Source organism: Amphiprion ocellaris, chromosome 19 (genome assembly GCF_022539595.1).
Source record: "Amphiprion ocellaris isolate individual 3 ecotype Okinawa chromosome 19, ASM2253959v1, whole genome shotgun sequence".
Lineage (NCBI taxonomy): Eukaryota > Metazoa > Chordata > Actinopteri > Pomacentridae > Amphiprion > Amphiprion ocellaris.
The window spans coordinates 21,738,368-21,760,279 of record NC_072784.1 but is presented as its reverse complement, the minus strand read 5'-3'; the positions used below and the strand labels follow the sequence as shown (position 1 = coordinate 21,760,279).

Genomic DNA, 21,912 nt, shown 5'->3' with positions numbered 1-21,912 from the left:
ATTATATGGCAGCTGTCAAACTGTCCCACATGCTTGCCACTGGCCGCTATTAAATGACCTGAATAATGTCATACATCCACCCGCAGCTGATTATGTCACTTGATACGTGAAGTGATTGTTCAGACCCTGCACCACTACATCATTTTCCTCCTGGTAGGCACTTCTATGTGCAGCAACCAGGACTGCTCTCTTCATCACAAGATTGTCAAGATTTCCATTACACAAAGCATGCTGCTTTGAAAGAGTAGATTACACTAACCCTGAGCAAAGCCGCGCCAATCACACCTCCTCAGAACTAGAAGTTTCCAACTAGCTGCTGCTTACCACAAAATGAACCACGATTAGGTTCCTGAGATTACAAACGTGATCTTGAGACAACAGTATAATTAGAGTCCAGCAGTGTTGCCAGCAAAGAGCGGGAAACACCATCCTGTAGATACTGTCTGAGCTTGGCAGGAATAATGCTGTGCACGATTCAAATATGAAGAGCTCTTAGCTTATTTGTCTCTGGCCGTGTACTTGCTGATATTCACTGACCTAACTGGCTTGAGGACGCAGGGAAAAGGATTTGGATAAATGGGAACACACTGGTACCTATAAATCTGCATTGCATACATTGTTTCTGCACTAACAACTACAGATTCATTATTAAATCCATTTATAATATACAATGCAAATAATATGCCAGGATATAAACACACCAGGGTATTTCACAAAGTTATCAGTCTCATCCAGAAACAAGTGGTCTAACTTCTATTTTGGGGCACAACTGTGCACTATAAAGCCACTTTGTCCCTCACTGTCCCCAAAAACTCCAATGTTTGAAGCAATCAAAGAGAAAAGTAAAAAGTTTTGAGCTGGACAATGCTAGGACGATGTGCCCACATGTGCTGGCAGAAGCAGACAAATGTGGTTTAAACTGTTGAACCTATCTCACCCAATCTACCTCTGTCTGACTTCTGTTTCCAAAACTGAAATCCCACTTGTGCAGTCCATTTTCAGAGTTTCGATGATGTCATCCATGCTGCTGAGGAGAATCTGGAGGCTCAATATGTGATCTTCTTCAGAATAGCAAAGTTTGAACATCTCTGGGTCAAGTGCATTTAAGTTAAAAGAGACTGTGTTGAAAACTGATGCAAAAACAGCCTCTCCCCTGGTGAGGTCGTGAACTTTTTGAAGTATCCTCATATTTTGCACTGATTATATTAGTACAAATGTATCTAACTTGTACTAGTGGGAGTCAAAGTCCTCTGCTCATTTTGAGTGTTTGGCAACTTGCTGTACACTAAGCCAGAGACCTCTACCGCTGAGAGAACCACTCAAGTACTGCAAATACAAGTTTGAGGTACTTCTACTGAAGTGTTTTTATGTTATACAACTTTCTGTTCTATTGCTAGAAACATTTTATGCCACTGTGTTCTTTTTCTAGTTTTGATACTTGTTACTTTGATAACTAAAAGGTCTGCGAGCCCACACAGGTGCTTTAAATTACTGAATATAACTCAATTTAAGTTGAAGCTGTGTGGAAAAACACTGAGATATGTAATGTGATCAAACTTATAGGATTTTTGTTTGTGTTTCTACTCTGACCTCAGTGCAATTATGCTGAACCCATCTGAGCATCAGAACGAGGACAAACATACAGTCCAACCTGAACCAATTCACATCTCAGCAGTCCGGTCTAAAGCTGCCAGATGAATTCACTGGACAGAAAATGCAAAGCAGTGACTTGTGACTGCAAAAAAAAAAAAAAACACCTTATAAAGCACAAAACTAGCAAAGCATCTCAGACCGGTCTCATGAGAATAAACAAAATGGACCTGTCGTGGTGATAAATTGCTCTATGACATTCACAGCATTTGCCTGAGATTTGGTATAAACAAGCAAGCAAGGAGCAAAGCGAACGTAGCAGTTTCACCTGTCAGCACCGGCAAGTTCACACGAAAAGTCCTGTCTGTGAATTGAAAACAATCCTCACTGTGACATTTACTAAAAGCATTATCTGTGCCCAAACTAATCGGGGAGGATGTTCATTCTATGCAGGGTTTTACGTGACATGATGCGCAACGATATACTGCAAAAACAGGGGCTGTGTTCCAGCATGTTGAGTGATGCAATGACATTGTGTTTACTCCATTGCAGTAAATGTCAAGATTAGGACCAAAACAAGAACATGTCCATACCTCTGTATGTGTGTGTGTGTGTGTGTGTGTGTGTTGGGGGGGGGGGGGGGGGGGGGGGGGGTCATGTCAGAGGTGTTTTTATGATGCTTTAACATCATACAACCTCACTCAGGGTTAATAAAGGCTTCAGTTCAGGGACAGGACCAGCTGTTTGTTAAACACTGTTATCTAAACCAAGACCACACGATTAACCAGAGGTGTTTTTATGATGCTTTAACATCATACAACCTCACTCAGGGTTAATAAAGGCTTCAGTTCAGGGACAGGACCAGCTGTTTGTTAAACACTGTTATCTAAACCAAGACCACACGATTAACCTGCCTAATTAAGTCCAAGGGGTGCTAGGTCTGTTATGTGAGATAAACAAAAACTGAAAGAAAGACAAAGGGAAAACAAGTCACATTTCATGCACAAACACACACACACATCCCTGAAGCAAAATACAAAATAAACAAGAAAAGCAATCAGAAAGTGTAGTACTCTGCCAAAGCTACTCAGTCGTTGTATCATTTCCGACGGCTGAAATCTTGAAAAAATTTGTGGCAAAAATAACGGCACCATACAATGTGGCCATTTAATACAGATGTACCCACAAACAAAAAGACCTTGCGCTTGAATGCAGGCATGTCTTATGCATGTGTACGTTACGTACGGATACCGAATTTCGTGACCCAAGTATGTAGCGGGTGGCAGGAATCGATTGGGACTCAGAAACACCCCCAGAATTTAATCAATTGTTCCTTGTATCATGTCTGACGGATAAGTCCCGAAAAGTCTGGAATGGTTGATTTGTAGTAGGATCGCAATTATGTCATCGTCAACAGACAGCTGACGTAGCGTTCACTTGCTGTCATGGTTACAGTGACGCTGCAACGCTATCTATCAAGGATACAGAAATGTTTAACAAATTCGTGGATCCAGACTATAAGCCGCATCACTGCCAAAACCTAATGAGGTGGTCCTTGTGTCATTTCTGACCTTTCCTGAAAATTTCAATCAAATCTGTGAGTCCATTTTTGAGCAATGTTGCAAATAGACAGGCAAACAGACGAATGTACGCCAATCGTCACATAACTCCACTGCGTTCCTTGGCGGAGTAATTAATACATGCACAAGAAAAAATACAACAGTAGGAGTAAAGAAAAAAGCAACTTGGCAGAGTCACAAAGCAGATCGGGAAACTTTCAAATTTCATGATTGTGGTAAGGAGACATGAGGGAACAAAAATGGCAACACTGATGCTTGTGGTAGGTGTTGTGTGTACTGTATGGTCACTAATAAGATTATATGAAATTCTCAAATACCAAAACAAACAACAAAGTTGAGAACGCTAAGCAAAGAGAGGAGAAAAACACACAAATGATGTCTTTCGGTGTGTCCACATTCAGAAAAATTCCCATATTCCTGTGAGGGATGCTTGACATTATTGCCTGCGTGACTCAAACGAGAACCTTTTCCAGAGCTCTTTGTAATGTTTATGAGCTCACTCCAAACGAACCTGCTGAATTATGAAAGCACCTCCCTACACTGTGTCTTCTCTACATTATATTCACAAAGCTCTGTTGTGGCTGATGGATGCTGGCAGTGTTTATATGTAGTAATCCCCTGAGCTCCTTTACGCTGCTCCGTTACTCTGCCGTCCGTCTGGAACTTATCAGACACTTCAGGACGAGGTGGTTTGTCAAATAAAAGCTGCACAGAATACCAGACCCCATACATACTTACAGTGGATCTCTTAAACCTTATTTAGACAGAAGAAGCTGCTAGGGCAGAAATCAGATGCTGCTGGATTGGGAATATGTGAGGAGGGGTAATTAACCTTTACCACAGGTATGTATGCCACACGTGGACTTGGGATACTGCTTAGTATTCACACCTGAAAAAACACCGTAAGATGATTTTAGAAAGGGTCAGATAGCCAGTGCAGATGTTGACTTCATATGTTTTGTCTGCAAACTAATTGCTGTTTTTCCTCCATAAACATACTACACATCTCCTTCTTTGCAGGAGGAAAGAGGGACATTATATCGAAGGGATGTTGCCAAATCCCCAGAAAAGCTTTGAAAAGTGCATTAAAGCAGTTATATACTAGAGGCTGATTGAATAACTGCTGCAATAAAGAGAATAAGGCTGGTACTGTTTGTGCTTTTATGATTATCGCCCAATACGCTGAAGAGACTGAAACTAAGACTGAATTTATCCCAATAACATGCATTATCTGTACAAGTGCTTTGGTCTGACTCTAAAGTGGAAAAAGCCCTTAATGCCGGGTCTGCTGATCTTCAAAAGCTATCACAAATGGTTATATTTTTGTATTTGAGCTGAGTCAGAAGACATAGCCCTCGATCTGCCAGTTGCTCTACGTTCCATCCTTCATCTGTGGTCATGAGCTTTGGGTAGTGATACATGCCTACACGATCAGTAGATTCAACGCTTCCCGTTCATTGTCTTTGTAAACAGCAGTGCAATGTGTTGAAGAAATTTCACTCTTCGTCTTGTGAATGTTGCTGTACTACGGTGTTTTTTGGTATTCTGGCATACGGTGGCAGGCAGTAACAAATAACAAAGAAAACAAAATTGGGGATAACCGTGGGGAATGGAATGAAGTCGGTGACACGTGACACTAATACCAAAAGGTGTGCTATTTTCTTCATCTCATCAAATGCGTTCTGGTAGTGGCGCGACACATTTCTAGACACTGTGTGTTGCGTGGCCCGCTCTTTATTCGCATGAAGTTTGAGATCTAGGTGACTTTATGCAAATCGGGAGCACCGGGTCACCTCTGGAATCTCCCCAAAAGACTAAAATGAAGATAGATTCAACAACTGCAAGGCTTATTTCTCAGTTCAAATGATTTCAAAAACATATTTTAGTGAAATGTTTCCATAGTATATTCCAAAGTTTCTAAAGGAGCCACCATGTTGATCCGGTTTGAAATCCAGAAGAAGACAGCTCACGAATGGAGTCCAGTCAGGTGCCGCCAGTGTTTGTACGGCTGTAGGAGAATTAAGGATGTGTTAAGAGCACCTGTCAATCATCTGCCATGACAGATGATTGACAGGTCCATCAAACAGCTGCTCCTTTTTGTCCAAAGGATCCAGCTGAGATGGTTTATACCTGTGATTAGGATGCTTCCTGGGTGTCTTCCTTTCAGAGGTTTTCTGGGCGTGTCCAACTAGAAATAGACCCCAGAGTAGGCCTAGAAGTTGCTGGAGGGGATTAGATACAGTATCTAGCCTGGGAACACCTCAGAATCCCCCTGAAAAATGAAGAAACATTTCTGGGGAGAGGGACGTCTGAAAAGCCCTGCTTAGCCCACTGCCACTTTGACTCAACTCGTGATTAGCAGAGAAAAATAGATTCTGTGGCAACATCATAAAAAACTATAAAAATAATCTGTAAAGTTAATGTGAGTCAAAGGCAGATGGTTTTGATTTAACATACATTGTTCTCTGTCAGGTTTTATTGTGATATTTTGTTGATAATTCTAAAATGATGAAATAACAGCCTGCCTTATCTTTAAATTTCCAGCTGGGAATTATCACTCTGCTCACTAACACTGTCCCAGCTGCAACCGTTTCTAGCCTTCCAGCTATTACACTGACTCAGAGAGAGATATTTAGAGAGATACTGTATGTTTGTGTGTCAGTATGTGTGCAGCAAATTCTCTAAAATGACTGGTGAGGGTAGGATGAGGTTCCACAGAGCTGACTGTAATGTCATCCCAGGTGGCAAAAAATGTAATCCTCAAAAATACTGAGCATCATTCTGGCTTACTGATAATGAATTCAATACTTTTTGTAGGATAACATAGATATAAGCAGAGGTCCAGAGTTGTTGGTGCAATCTCAAAATCTCCCTGCTGTCAAACGCTAAGTAAAGGTGATTTGTCTCGATTTCACTTGGCTCCCACAGCTCCTTTACTTCATAAAACTCATCTGTTATCTCACTCCATTTCCCCCTTTTAGTATCTGTATCATCCTTAATCTAAATGAGCTCAATTTCTTATTACCACTTGGCAGAAAAACTAAACTTATCTGCAGCTCCATCTCCTCAGATATACACATTATGCTCTGCCACTCTTGCTCATCTCACATGCACATGCACTGCAACACTACCCACACAAACCCACACTTGCATAAGAGTGATACACTTACATTAGATGTTTAAAAGCCATCTTTATGTAAACTTTGCCTCAAGTGCTTTGTAATTCTCCCAGAAGGATTTCAGTTTCCTAGATGCTGCAAGTTTCCCAGCAGTGTCCAATTTGTTTTTCTTCATGTGTGGCTAAGTTGTTGATTTGTGGTTGACTTCTGCTGTTTGCTCACAACAAGCCTCACTGTGTTTTTAATCTTAAAGGGCCATCTGCCATGCAAATGTCTGAGGCATGTAAGACAGCTTTGCTAATGCTCTGGTTCTCTTCTGAGCAGCAATGACATCTAAATAGGCGTCTAAGTGTTGCTCATTCACCCATGAAGAGCTGTGCGTTCACTTGTTGCAACTGACCCCACTTATGAATGCATTAACCGCACGACCAGTTTGGGTCACAGAAACAGTTTATCTGCAAACATAAATCGGCATGCTCAGCCTGATACAGTACAGTAAACTGCAAAACAGAAAGGCGATCCATGAATTTGGACTGCATGTCGTCAAACGCTGGCCTGGTTTGTCCTCAGTCATTTAATTAGGTAGGCATGACCGACAGTGTTATCGTTTCCCATGTCTGTACATTGGAGATGCAGTTAATAGAGTGTAGAATAACATATCCTGCCTCTCATCGCTGAGAACCTCACATGGCTGTGCAGCATCAACATCCTCAGTCATTCACGAGAAAATACGGTGCGAGGCAAAAAGGATATCAATGTCTCATGCAACAGCAAGCAGCAAAGCAAGCGAAGGAAGAAGAGCGACCCAGTAGATGGAGATGTGACATAGGTCAAGAATGTTGAGAATTACTCCAGAGCCTCCTGCAGTATATACAAATTATCTAGAGCCTCTGTCATGACAATTTAATATGTGCCTATGTGTTGTTAAGACCAAGGCTGCAACTAACTGCTCATTATTCTCATTATCAGATAATATACCTATTTCTCTCTCCATGAATCAATCAATATTTGTCTTTAAAATGTCAGCAAACAGAAAAAAATGTCCATCTCAATTTTACCAGAATCAAAAGTATGTATTTAAAGGCTTCTTTTATCCAATCACAAACCCAAAGAAGTTAGTGCCATAGGAGACTATCCAACCATCCATCCGTTTTCTTTTAATCCACAGTCGGGCTGCGGTGGCAGCAGACTAAGCCATAAATTCAAGGCGTCTTCTCAGCAGCATTTTCCAGTTTCTCCGAGGGCATCCCAAGGCATTCCCAGGCCAGGTACTTTATGTAATCCCTTCAGCTAGGTCTGAGTCCACCCCGGAACCTGCACCCGGTTTATGGAAACCGGCAAAAGAAGACCGAAGAACCTGCTAAACACCTCAGAATGACATTCTCAAGCTCCAGAATTGGATTGAAATTGGTGACAATGGCTTTAAGCTGTGCAGTGCCACTACTGCTCTGTCCATGAACGCCATGGTGAGTATGATTTGCACATGAAAACCGATGGTGTTATTAACACCCTGGACACCTAGATCATTCCAAAGTCTGACCATAAGGAGGAGGAAACTCACATCCTTATTGTGAAGGGTTTCCTTCTTGACACCTTTGATCAATGTGCTGACCAGGTTTACTCTATGACTACATGGGGAATGCAAAAACAGGAGATGGTCTATGAACTACACACTGCCAGACCTCTCTAGCATGTTTGGTGGTCACGTCTGGCCCACATGTTGTAACACAAGAAACTCCTGATCCCTACAGATGGTCAAGCTCCTCACTTTATCTCTCAGTCTGAGTCCAGCCCTTTGGAGGAAACTCATTTTAGATGCTTGAATCTGCGATCTCATCCCTTCATTCAATATCTAGAGCAAAAAACCACAGGTGAGGGTTAGAAAGCAGATCGACTGGCATTTTAGCTCCAAAAAATTATTAATATGACTTAATTATTTATTGATCATCAGGGCGGTGGAGCAGTGGTTAGCACTGTGGCCTCACAGCAACAAGGTTCCAGGCTGAAACCTGCTCAAGGTAGTTTGTATGTTCCTTTTTCCATAGTCCAAAGAAATGTATGATTTGTTAATAGGTAAAATTCGAAATAGTATTAAGAGGTACAATTCTAGCCCCTCTGTGACCCTCTACAGGATAAAGCTGATACAGATAATGGAGGGATAAATCAACTAATCACGCTCTTTCGGACTTTTATATAATGTGCATTCACCAGAGCCCTCCCCCCAAAAAACAAAAAAACATTAACCACACTCAAGTATTTTTTAATTACACTGCATATAGGACTATAACAGTCCAATATACAGTAAGCCAGTGTATTGTAATACAGCTGCATTACAGATACAGTTATATCAGCCTTCAAAAGCATGCTTAGGTGATTATGTGATACAGGTAATGTAATAAGCAAACACAGACTAATTAGGCTGTAAAACATGAGTACACACAGACTCACACAAGAGCACCATTTACTGTTTTGTGCAGTCTTTATATAAAATATAATATCAGAGCTCTAAAAATGTAAAAAAAATATATATATATACTTTGATTTAAAAAACAAAACAAAGCACTGTTGACACCATAATTTCATAACTATAATAGTTGAATTTATGTGCTTTGCAGCTTCTCTAGAGAAATGTTACACCCCGTAGAGATGGTAATGAAACACTGTGGAAAAGGGCACACAAAGAAAAGTGGGCTTATAACTGAAGGGGGATTGAATTTAAAATGTCTCCTCTACTTGCTTGAGTATGAGATCTGTGGTGCTGACAGCCAGAGACCAAACCATCCAATGGAAGCAATATTACGCTGTCTTGAGCTTTCCAAAGACTGTCTCTGTAGTTCAACACAGGCCTCTGGAAGGCATAAATTATACTCTATAGCAGCAGTGTTAGCGTGTAATGAATATTTGATGTGTTTAGTCAATGACAACGTGGCTCGAAGAAGAGAGGGGAGCATAGTTAATGGCAGCTCTTTAAAGAAGATGAGGTTTGACAGGAGAGAGCTGCACATCCAAGGTATGAATCATCGCACGGACAAGAAGCCAGTGAGACAGTCAGCTGCAGACTGGTGAAGGGGTCACAGAAGAAAAACAAATACCTTGACTTTATTCAGTTCTGCAAGCTTATACAAGGCACATAAATGAAATGCGATGGCTGATGACTCAACTCGGAGCAAATCTTCTTATATATAAATCCTCACCAGAAGAAAATTTTGCACTCAACAAAATGCAATAACAAAAAAACAACAACAATCTCACATTTACACCCTCTTTATATAGTAATTTCTCCATCCAGGTTTTTTCTTACTTTCACAATAATTTGTGCCACTAACAGATAACTGAAACAATCCATTTGAGGAGTAAGAGAGTAATGTCACAAATTATTCGTGGCTCAAAACAGCACTGGTAGCAGACAGTGTGACCTAAATGCATGAATTATTTAGCTTGTTTATAAAAACTAAGACAATATTTCAGTGTTCGACTGAGACACTAAAATCAACACTAAGACTTGTTGGTGTTTCCACAGCAGCTTGTCAGTGAGTGTATGTTACATGTGGACAGGGATCAATGTCCCTGTTGTGTACACAGTAGGTGGAGGCCCATATTCAGCCCCCTGGGTCAAAAACATCCTGACATCAGCAGTCTCTTTGGTGACGCAAGAGGGCATGTTGTTTTCTGACCCCCATTAACAATCCATGCTGCTAAAAACCACAGAGAAAGACTTCATTCACTGAACAGTCCCACAGACAAAAAACACTCCACTGGAAGAAATTAGTCGAAAAACATCTGCAATTCACATCCCTTGATTTACATCCAGCCCTCATTCCAATCGGTTTACCTGTGGCAGCGCTAACAACAAGCAGCAGTGCTGGATGCTGCAGTCACTTGAGGACACTTTTCCAGTTTTAAAGGTGTGTGTTGTGAATTGAACTTTTTTCAGATGTACACACACAGGACTTTCTGGAATCAATTACTGAGTTAGATGAGAGAATCAGTACCACTCCAGATACCAGGAGCAAGGTAGCATTGCTGAGTTCAATGCAAAGAAGAGCTCAACAAAGATCATTTGTAGCTTTAAAAAAAAAAAAAAAAAAGTGATTATGAGCTGATAAGTCTTGCTGAGATCCTCCATCAAGTTCCGGGTCCAAGCCAAGAAGTAGTCTGGTATATCAGCCCCGTAAAATGGTGACGTCTTATATTCACAGTTTGATTTTTGGGTGAACTTCTTTTTAAAAAAGCAAACAAACAAAAAACATCTAATCTGTTTTGTTCCCATTGAACCTTGTATCACATTAACCTACGTTAAAAGTCACCTGAAGAGAATGAATTTCATCAGCAGTCAATGTTTCTATATTTTGTGCTTGTATGTCCTACATATTCTTATATCCATATATTACAGTGTTCTGGATATATGCCCCGAGAAAAGGCATAGTCTCTTCCACTAGTGGGAATAATCTTCACTCCTGTGTAAGCCACAGTACCTCATCACACATAAAATGCACTCTCTCTGCAGTTGGGAAAATATATATTTTCTATCCAAGTTTACATACTGTATGTTCCTCCTGTGACATTTCACAGCTCATGTCTATGTGCAAACTCGTCCTTTCCCCAAAGCAGGAGGAAAAGTAAGGCAAGACTCCCTCTGTGGTTTCAGCATTTCTAAGGGAAGTCACACGGTGATCAGTGACCGTGTTGGATGCAAAAATATACCCCAAACCCTCTAAATTCATGATCCATTTCATGAGCACTGATTGTGTGGAGGGTTATATAGCTTCTCTGACTATTTTCCCTGAAAAACGGAATAAAAAATTAGCTGGAAGCGTATTTGCTGACTATATCTCACCACAGCCGAAGTCGATTTCCTCTAATTCAAAGATATGGAGAGACGAATGGCTTTAATATCTAATAAATCCATTCATATATTTTTAATTTTTTACTCGCGGCCAAGTTATGTGACTAACGGTGTACGTTTGTCCTTCTGTTAATCTGTTTGTCTGTGCACAACATTACTCAAAAACGGACTAACAGATTTGGATGAAATCATCAGGGAAGGTCAGAAATGACACAAGGACCAAGTGATTAGATTTTGGCAATGATGCGGCTTATAGTCTGGATTTGTTAAAGATTTCTATATCATTGCAAGATAGCGGCTCGGTGTCACTCTAACTATGACAACAAGTGAACACTACGTCAGCTGCCTGCTGTTGATCACATGATTGTGATCCTGCTACAAATCCATTGCTGCAGACTCATCGGGACAAATCCATCGGAAATCTTAACACGACTGAGTAGCCTTGGCAGAGTACTGTGTTCTCTGAGTGCTTTTCTTGTACTAGTATTTGACAGTTCTTATGTTTTATTAACTAAGCTTGAAAATGATCAGGATTTATTTTACTGTTAATTTTTGGAAAACTTGATGAACCTTGAATCACCTTGAAATTCACTTCTGTGTCCTCCTGACTTGTTACTCAAAGATCTACTTATCATTAAACTATAGAGACTCAACACATGACTGGGGATGCAGACAAATGTGTTTAACCTGGTCAAAATCTCTAAAATATGAAAACAATCTTTCATTTATGCCTTTTGTTCTTGAATTTGACTGGGGTTTTTTTCCCGAAATTCCTGTGAAATTTTAGGCCTTAAAATAAAGACTGTTACTGTTTTTTATACTTAATGAAGGACTGCATATGTAAAATTGATTGAACAGTCTCACTCAAAAAAAGCACAAAGTACACATTCAGCAAGAGAGTCATTGTAGAACAACAAAACCACTGGAGCAGAATTCACAGATCATTTGTTGGCGAATGGAGAAAAGTTGTCGTGTGGACGGTGTGCAACTCAAAGCCCAGGACAAAGGCATGGTTGCAACAGTTTCCAGCTGAGCAGTCAGTGAGATAAAGTGACTGTTTGTGCTCTCTACTGTAATAATTGCTGTGTTGGGGAGCAGAAAGGAGCTACACTTGACCCTGGATCGGCACACATTGTGGAGGAGGAGGGGGTATTTTTAGCACCTTGCCACTGTGAACAAACAGAAAATGGCTCAATGTTTTTTACCTCCTCTAGGGTTTAAAAAGCACTTCAGTGATAAGTAAAACTTTGTTGTGTCCTTTGATTTGTTTTTCAGATCCTCTGCTGTACCTCTGCTGGTATTGATTCTTCTATGTTGAATCTTTTTTTCTATGTGGCAATGTCTCAGTGTGCACTGAGGGGGAATTTACAGGCATGTTATCTCCCCCGCTGAGTGAGCCTGACATGAACATAACCGCCACCTTTCAAACTCTCAAATCTGATCCCTTAGCTTGACCAGTAGTGGCCCTTTAAGTGCCACGTGCACATGGCCCTCTGTGCAGACAACACTCGAATGTGTAGGTTGATCATTAGTGGGTAATCGTATAAGCCACACTGAGCCTGACTGTGTGATTCATCTTAGAGCAAGACAGCAGTGATGTGTTTCCATCATCGCAACCCACTGACTTCTCTCAGGCAAGCATGACTTATCTGCATCCTCAGACATAATTCCAGTCATGACCTCTGGGAGTATGAAGCAACATACTCCAGTCCATCTCCAGCACATAAGCTCTGATTTTATGTAATGGGCGGGCTGCTTTTCTTTAGAATGCTATTTACCAGAGACCCTAAGAAGTTAGGTTAAGTATCAACATGTGGGAGGCAGCGCTGAAATACCGCTGGTCCACATCTGTTGAGCTCAAATATCAAAGAAAGCTGAAGCTGCACTCTAACTCCCATTTATTTTACATAATCAAGGTTGCTGAGAGTTGAATACATGTGACCTTGCCCTGAATGATTTGGGGAAAATAAATAATTAATGCTTTTCTGACAGATACTGTGATTTAACTTAATTTTTTAGGTGAAGCTTCACCTCAGTATCCACTGCGTAATAGATTTAAATCACCACAAGAGACACACAACTGTCAGACAAGAAGGCATTCATTTGCAAAACCACTGACATGACACTTTCAACCCCCTGTCAGATGCGCTGCAAAACACATATCCTAAATTGCAGCCATTTCAGTGTGGGAATTGCTTTGCAGTTTTCATTTAAACTCGACTATTGTTCAGCCCCAATGTGACTTCAGACTACTGGAAATTTATTTTTAATGAATTGATTACTTTAAGAAATCTAAGGCAAAAAATCTCAAAAATTAATGTTTTTAATGAAGTATCAGAAAGCCAATGTCTTCTTTTGATAAAAAAGTTCAGATAAATAGAAGGAAATCTGTATTGAACCGTGTCCAGTTCGGCTCCTGTAAGCTCTTTTTCAGCAATTCTTTCACCTCACTTCTTAGAAAATGCGCATGAGGATGTTCTTTTGGTTTATTTTCCATGTTCTGACACTAATATCAAATACAATAACAATAATAATTGAATAATTTTATATGTCTGTCTTCCGTGTCCTGCTGGTATCACAGACATACAGTATCTGAACCAACCTCAATGCCTAGGCTTTCCCATTGGTTCACCTCTTCTTCTTGGCATTTACCTTGGAAATATTTCGCATTTGTGGGAAAATTCTGTATGTTGAAAAAACGCTTATAAGCATAAATATATCCATCCATTATCTGTACAACGCCTAATCCTCTTTAGGGTTGTGGGGGGACTGGAGTCTATCCCAATTCAAATTTAGAATTAAATTTAAAAAATACAGTTGAAGCTAGCCATAGGGTATACTGTTCTAATGCTTTTAGTTGTTAGTGTGTTTGTAAAAGTCAGTGGATTTTGTAGTTATGTGTGGTTAGTAAGTTTTTGGTTCTAGCTGGCTTCCTGCAGGTTTGAAAGGCATGTTTTCTTATAAAAGACAAAATGGAATAAATCAGCAAATTTTCAACTTTCCATTAATAAGTGAGCATACCATGTATGAAATTTTGTTCCATTGCAAAAAAAACCCAAACAAATCTAAGCTTTAAAATGTGACATTTCATCAAAATCAATTTCTTCTAACATGGCATTTAAAAAAATTAATTAATTTTAAAAAATGCCAAAAATAACCTGTTGCACTAAAAACATAGAAAAGAAACAAAGAGCCAGTGATTATTCAGCTGAACTGCATGATGTGTTCACACAGAGCAGATAGCATGAAAACAAATTATAAACTGAGTAGAAAATAAATCATAAAATAAATCTAGCATGGCTCAAAAATAGTACACAGAATAGTAAGTTATTATCACGTTGTTGGAAGATACATTCAGCATGGTGAAATATTTTTCCACAGTTAGTGTGTGCATCATAGTGAAAACACCTAGTTTGTGGAGGTTGCAAAAATTTTAATTGTAAAATATCTGTAGCATATACTGAACCCTTTTTAAAATATTGGTAACGTGTGGGTGCTTGGGAAAATGTTGTTTTCAGTTTTTGTAAAATAAATAAAGAAACTCAGCTTCATTTTTTCAAATGGTTTATGGTAATATAACTTTGTTGTACTGCACAGAATACATTTTTTAGTTTGAGTTCTGTCTACTTCTAATCATTTGTTCTGTTTCCATGAGGTGCAGGATTTTATATTACAGTGAAAAATGAGCCCACAGCAAACGAGAATGTGACAGGAGGAAATAAAAAACACCCTGAAACTGCTTAGTATTTAGAAGGTTGAAAGGCTCCAATTTCTGTGTGGGCAGACTCTTAATAGCCACACAGGGATTTACCCAGATGGGAGCCAACATTCTGCATTTTCGTTGTTAGTGCCATCTGTGATTTCAGTGCTCTGTATGCTGCACCATGTCGTGATTTTAATTACAGGGTTCTGTTGTTACAACACAACCTGTTGCTATATTGCTGGTGTGTTGAGTTGTCACAGTCTAGTTAAACAAAATAACCACAAGGAGACCTGTGAAAGAGAAAGAGCTGTGTTGGAAATTCAATAGGTTTTAACATAACAAAACCAAAAAATTTACATTTAAGTAGGCCTGATCGATTACTGATAATCAATGTCAGTTATGACCAACATTTGGAATAGATGTGTTTGCAGTAAAAAAAAAAAAATAAATAAATAAATATTAATATTAAACTCCAACACAAAACTTCATTGAAATTACTTTGTCTATTCATGTTTTACATTCTTTTAAAAATACAGCTTTTTTAAACTTATATCCTTCAGTGTTGATTTGGTATTTTTTAAAAAAAGATGTTTCTGCAGAAATGCATTCTCTCTAAATACTGTTCCACAGTGAACAAACAGGATTTCCCCTTTAAAAGGTCATTGATTTTAAAAGATCATTGTGAATGCCCCTGTGTTAACAGTGATTAGGTATTGATTAAAAATAATGGATAAATCAATCAATCATCAGACACTCGGCTTTAAACCTCGTACCCTTGGGAGCTCTTAATCCTCCCTGTGGAACTGACTGAGTAAAGACAGGAAGAGTATGATTTAAGCGTTTAAGTCTCTGGTTGATGTCGAAACGGAATGTGGTGAGTCGTCGTGCTGCAACGTTGAAATAGCAAAGCTCTTAGAAAACCAGGAATGAAATGATGTATTGGGTTCTTGACATTGCATCTTGTGGTTTTGCTTTATCTACTAAATTATAATAGGTTTCTTATGTTCAGTTTGCGAGAAAGTGGAAAAACAAATGACGCAATGATTTCCGACTGTGGCACACTCACTAAAGCACAATGTAAAACAAATTTTAAAACCGCTGCTAAGCTTTGTTTGTTGACAACAGCTACAGCACTGATCGCTTTGTGCCGACGCTGCAGAAACAATTCAGCCTGTATACCAAGAGGGGACTCCTCTGGCACGTCAGGTTGATTAATCTTGTTGTTTCCCTGCAGAACAACACAACATCAAAACACTGTTTGGATTTGTTCGCAGGGGCAGGAAGGTACGATGCTGGCAACCACCCAGAGCACAGTGAGTGATGGAATGTGCTGCACTTCATATCTGATCCGTGGTCTTGGTCCTGAACACAGAACATGGAGGAAACGGCAATAGACACTACCCAGAGACAACTACAGGACACGGCTCATATGGGCAGAGGGGGAAATGGTTTCCAGCCAAGACATTAAGTGTTCACATGTTGGCAATGAAACAAGAACACAATCTGCTACACTGTGGCTGCATGGAGAACAAATGCACACTACTGTTTGAAAGTTTGGAATCACTTCGAAATGTCCTTATCATTTCATTTTCAATTCATTTTTCATGGAAAACATGAAATTGCTGGGTGACAATGCTCCTGACTTTTTGGGTTTTAAGCAGGAGGTGTCAGAAAAGTTACCACAGGGATAACTGGCTTGTTGCGGCCAAGCGTTCATAGCGACGTCGCTTTTTGATCCTTCGATGTCGGCTCTTCCTATCATTGTGAAGCAGAATTCACCAAGCGTTGGATTGTTCACCCACTAATAGGAAAAAGCATTGAAAGCATTATTATTATTATTATTATTAGTGTAAGGCAATACTCGGACTACTGCTCACCTGCATTTGTTCTCTAACTGCACAGAAAAGTGCTGATCTTTACTCTCTCCATTCACAAGATCATTTGCTGCTCTCTGTTCCATATTGCCGTACTGAATTGGGTAAAAAGGCTCTGCACCTTTTCATGGAATACGTTGCAGAAAGATGGGAAACTAACTGAGTTAATCTCATCGAGTGCTTTTAAATCCAAACTGAGTTCTTGATTCAGACTCCACAACATGCATTTTTTTTAAAAATTTGTTTTTTGCTCATGTTTTAAATATGTTTTAACTGTGTAATTTTGTAACTGTGTTTTGTATTTGTTGCTGCCTATCTTGGCCAGGACTCCCTTGAAAAAGAGGTTAATTTCAATGGGATTTCTCCTGGTTAAATAAAGGTTAATAAAATAAAATAAAATAAAATAAAGATGCAACAACAGGCAGCTCAAACAATATTTTTCCGATGTCACAATAAAAAGAATAAAAACACTGTCTAAGTCCTTCACTTTGACCAACGCTTCTGTGCATGTCTTTATTGCTCTATCAAAGCAAATATGTGATTGCATTTTTCTCCAGAGGTAAAGAGCTTGTGCCATTAAAAGAACTGAGAGTTGTTCTGCTGTTGTAACACTGTTAGGTGTACTTGGGGAGATTTAATAAACTCATAACTTATCAGTTTAACCCAGCACGCACATGAAAGTTGGACAGCGAAATCTGCCATCAAACTGTAGCTCGAAGCAACGTGGAAGTCGATGTATATTCAATTAGCAGTAGATGCTTCCTGCTGCTAACAGGAAGGGATTGGTCCTAATTTTTCCATTCAACTGTGTATATAAACATTGTGTATCTGCACATACACAGTAAGAGAGAGTGCACATATTGTACACTGATGTCAATTCTGCACATGGGTGAAATTTTTTTCACGTCAGTTAGGAGATCATTTAATGACCAAATGGATTATGGTTTTTTTTGTTTGTTTGTTTGTGCTTGTGAAACAAAGTTTAAAAAAGCAACTTTTAAATGTATTTTAAGTCAACATAATGTAAAAATATTAATTACACTCCCGTTCAAAAATTTGGGGTCACCCAGACAATTTCATGTTTTCCATGAAAACTCACATTTTTATTCATGTGCGAACATATTTGCACGAGGCTTTTCTAATCATCAATTAGCCTTTCAACACCATTAGCTAACACAATGTAGCATTAGAACACAGGAGTGATGGTTGCTGGAAATGTTCCTCTGTACCTCTATGTAGATATTCCATTAAAAATCAGCTGTTTCCAGCTACAATAGTCATTTACCACATGAACAATTTCTAGACTGTATTTCTGTTTAATTTAATGTTACCTTCATTGAAAAAAATGATTTTATTTAAAAAATAAGGACATTTCGAAGTGATCCCAAACTTTATTCACCTTCTAAGTGACCCCAAATGTTTGAACAGTAGTGTAGGGAGTTGGCCTCAGCTTTACGTGATTTTACTCGATTCAAGATTTTTTTAAAAACTGCATCAAAAATGCTTGAAAATATCATACCGTAATAGCTGATTTTTGCCCACCCAACACAAACAATGAAGTTTATAAATCATAGAAAATGTAGAAAAATTAAATGTGAGTGTGAACATCATTGCTTTGCTTTTTTTTCATTTTCAAAGTCCCTCAGACTACCCAACAAGAAACAATAGATTTACTTAATTCCCTGTATGACGCAGAGATCCATGTGATACCTTTCATGCCTGCATTCCTCTTTTTCTTGAGAAATTGTCCTGAGGATGGCGACAGCACAACATTTCACACAGCTGGCTCACCTGGGCATTGTTGTGTTTGATCTAGTACACATCAGTGCGTGCGGTATGTGTGTGGTTGTGGACGAGGTGTTATAGGCTGGAGGGCACATGGAGCTAAGCACATGGAGCCCAGCGGCGGCTTCTAGACAGACCCTTATCACCTCTCTGTTACAATCCAGAGTGACAGCTCTTTGTAGTAGAAGTTATTCTTAGCCCCTCTGGGTCCATTGCAGGGGTCTGAATGAATTGGAGCCTGTAAAGCCACACAGAACACCCACGGTAACTTGATGGATGCTGACGCCTACACACACAACCATCCATCTCACCTCATCTCTTTAGATCTGCCTCTTTTTGTTTGTTTACTCACTCTGACTCTCTGTGATTCAGTCTCTATCATTAGGTCTCTTCTCTCTGGCTTCTCTCTTTCTATTGTCTGCACAACAACCAAAGGTAACGGTTAAGCAGCAAGACGTAAGCCGCTGTGTTCCTCTCTTCTCATGCGCTTCTCTCGCACACTCAGGAAACCACAGAAAAGGCAGAGAAACATAAATCCGTCCGCTCTCTTCTTTTATCTAGCATTACAGCTGCAAGCAAAAAATCTGTCTTGCAGGCTAAATGACTTTACTGTCACTAAGTATGATGCATGTAAATACTGTCAGTGAGCTCTAACCACCTGTTATTGCTCATTTCTGTGACAGCTTAGGTAACTACAGGCCACAAATCTGATGGAGCACACATTCATAACACAGCGCTGATTCTCTGCAGCAGTTTACGATGTGACACATAACATTAAAAGAAAAAGAAAATCCCACTTCCTAACACAAAAGAACAATTCACAAGTGAGATCACACTGTATGAAAGAGAGGATTGGAGTCATTTGAGTGCCAGTGCAACTATGATCAAAAACAAATTCACCATCTTATTTTATTGGCTTTCAGATTTTGGCCCCTGGAATCCAGATCACAGTCACTCTCATTTAGCCATGCTACATGAATATTAATATTAATACTGTTAACAAAGGCATCCCTCTAGCCCCGTATTATCATTCTGCATTTTTATCCATATACATAATGGAACTCGTGACCGCAAATAGTACCCTCAACTGACTGTGGCAGCACTTAGAGAGCATCAAATTGCTTTATGCACTGCAAAACTTTACTAATGTGTATTCTGTATGCATTGAAGCACCTGTACCGCCCACTAATGTTTGCAAATTACCACTAAGGACAACATACAGGAGAGACACCTCTCATTCATGGAGTGCAGCTGTATGCAGAGGCATTATTCTTCACAGGGGAGTGTGCATCTTGGATCACTGCAGCAGACGTGGTAGTAATGAATATGTTTGGTTAAGTGTAAGAGCTGTTTACTTAACAATAGGCACATTTAGAAGCCACACTATGTTCAGTGTAAGACAAGGCAGCACAGGGGACTGAGGGGCCCCACATGTTGTCCTCTCACTTGCGTGTTCCTCCTCAAGTGGGTCCAATTAGGATCCAAATCACTCCTGGACAATAAACTCCCCTAACAATTAAATTTTTATATGTTCTAGTGTGTGTTTCTTCTGGCTGGTACATAATTAGATACATGTCCTAATGTGCAGAGAAGGAAGCTCATTGATATAATATCTAACTCACTATAAAGCAAACGGAAACTTAAACATGTCATGTTAATCATTTATTTGCCATCTTCATGTGCAGGGGCACATCTTAATCCCGTTTTCTTTTTCTGGCTTGAAAATAATTAGCAATTCTGCACTAGACATACAATTATCTGCACAAATTAAGGTGGAAATTAGTTATTCCCAACAGTGTCTGTCTGTCTGTCTGGGTGTGTGTGCGTGTTTGTTGGTTTTGTTTCCACTATACTGAACTTCGCGATCTGTTACTTTGGTTTGAAGTGCAATTGAATGCAATATTCAATCATTTATTATGGTCTTATACCAGGTTTGTTTTGACTGAACTGATGGGGTCTGCAGAAGTACTAGAAGACTTATACCACAGTGTACACAGTAACAGAAACAGTGTACCACAGGATGCAATGCAACAATGCCACAATTGCATCAAATTCAGTGTCAAAAAAAGAAAAAAATTACTAAAATATATCATACTGTATGCTTTATTTTGCTATTGTGTCTTTTATATTAAAATTATAAAAGCAGAATGTGGAGGAAGATAGTTTCTGGAGTTTTATAATAATAAAAAACTTTCTTTTATTCAACACTAACAGCTCTTTTAAATAAATAAATAACATTTAATCATAAGAAACTGTGCGGTTGTTCTTCACCGGAGACTGTTCGTGACATAAGTAAAAACTAATGCACTGAAGAGATATTTTGTGGTATCAAACGCTGTCTTTTGCGCACATCCACTTAACTGCTGCGGGTTTGACACTCCGGGCAGCAGTCCAGAATTCCTGATAAAGGATGGCTGAGATAACATGGCATTTGGTCGGGAGCGATAAGTGACACCAACTCCACTTGCTGGAATTCAAAAAACCTTTCCAGAAATTCAACTGTGTCCCACACCAGACGAAAAACTGCAAGCGCTACAATGACCGGTTTGTGCGTCAGGCTCCCAACGAGTTTGTAAACCACATCTCAACTAAACATAATCCCTCTGCAAAACAGTTTTACTTACATTTACTCACAGATCTCATGAGGATCTCAACAGTCTGTACTAAAACAAACGATGACAGTCAGCTCACTTGAAGCACGAGTGGAAATATAATGAACAAAACAGTGCAGAACAAATTACCGTTGACAGCCCGGGGTTCCGTTGATTCCACAAATATGTCCTTCAGCGCTGCTTATCATCTGAGCAGCATTACTCCCTCAAGTGGCTCCGTGTAATCCAACTTTCTCAATAAATTACCTCCGCAAGAAGTTCTCAGTCCTGTCAGCGGACTGCAAAGAAGAACCGACTGCAAAAAAAAAACTCTCCAAAGAGGAATAGAACAAAAAAAAAAAACACACCAAACACTAAAAGAGCTTTTCTGTGCGTGCGTACTTGGCACCGCTGGCTGTGTGAGCGAGAGGCGCACCGCTGCTTATTGCGCTCCTTGTACCCGTGTGACGTCACGGGACGGGAGAAGGCGGGCGGAGGTGGGCTAAATAAACCCGAGTCAAAGATAGACAGTGTCTATGAGTGGTTTCACTTATCAGACTGAAAGGTCTGTGACCAACATGATCTGACAAAAGCTTTATTATTTATTGTAGGTTTGTCTTTTTTTGGGGCAGTTTTTGGGGGCATGTGTGGTTTTTTTGCTTTTTTTCCACCTGTCTGCTCATCAGAGGTTTTATGTGCTCTGATGTTGAGGCCTCCTTGTCTGTCTGAGTACCTTTACTGGTCCAGAACATAAACTATGTACCAAAATGGACAAATCATCTGTGGCATTACTTGTGGGTTTCCTGAACAACAGTTTTCAAGCT

General features: G+C 39.7%; 1 protein-coding gene across 1 annotated transcript in view; it reads right to left on the bottom strand.

Moving 5' to 3' along the window:
• The window catches only part of gcgra (glucagon receptor a), a 43,986-nt gene extending 22,461 nt beyond the window's left edge, over positions 1–21,525 (bottom strand). The window contains exon 1 of the mRNA XM_023277982.3: positions 21,239–21,525. The gene's annotated coding sequence lies outside the window, so the exon portion shown is untranslated. The remainder of the gene's footprint in view (positions 1–21,238) is intronic.
• Between the last annotated feature and the right edge of the window lie 387 nt (positions 21,526–21,912).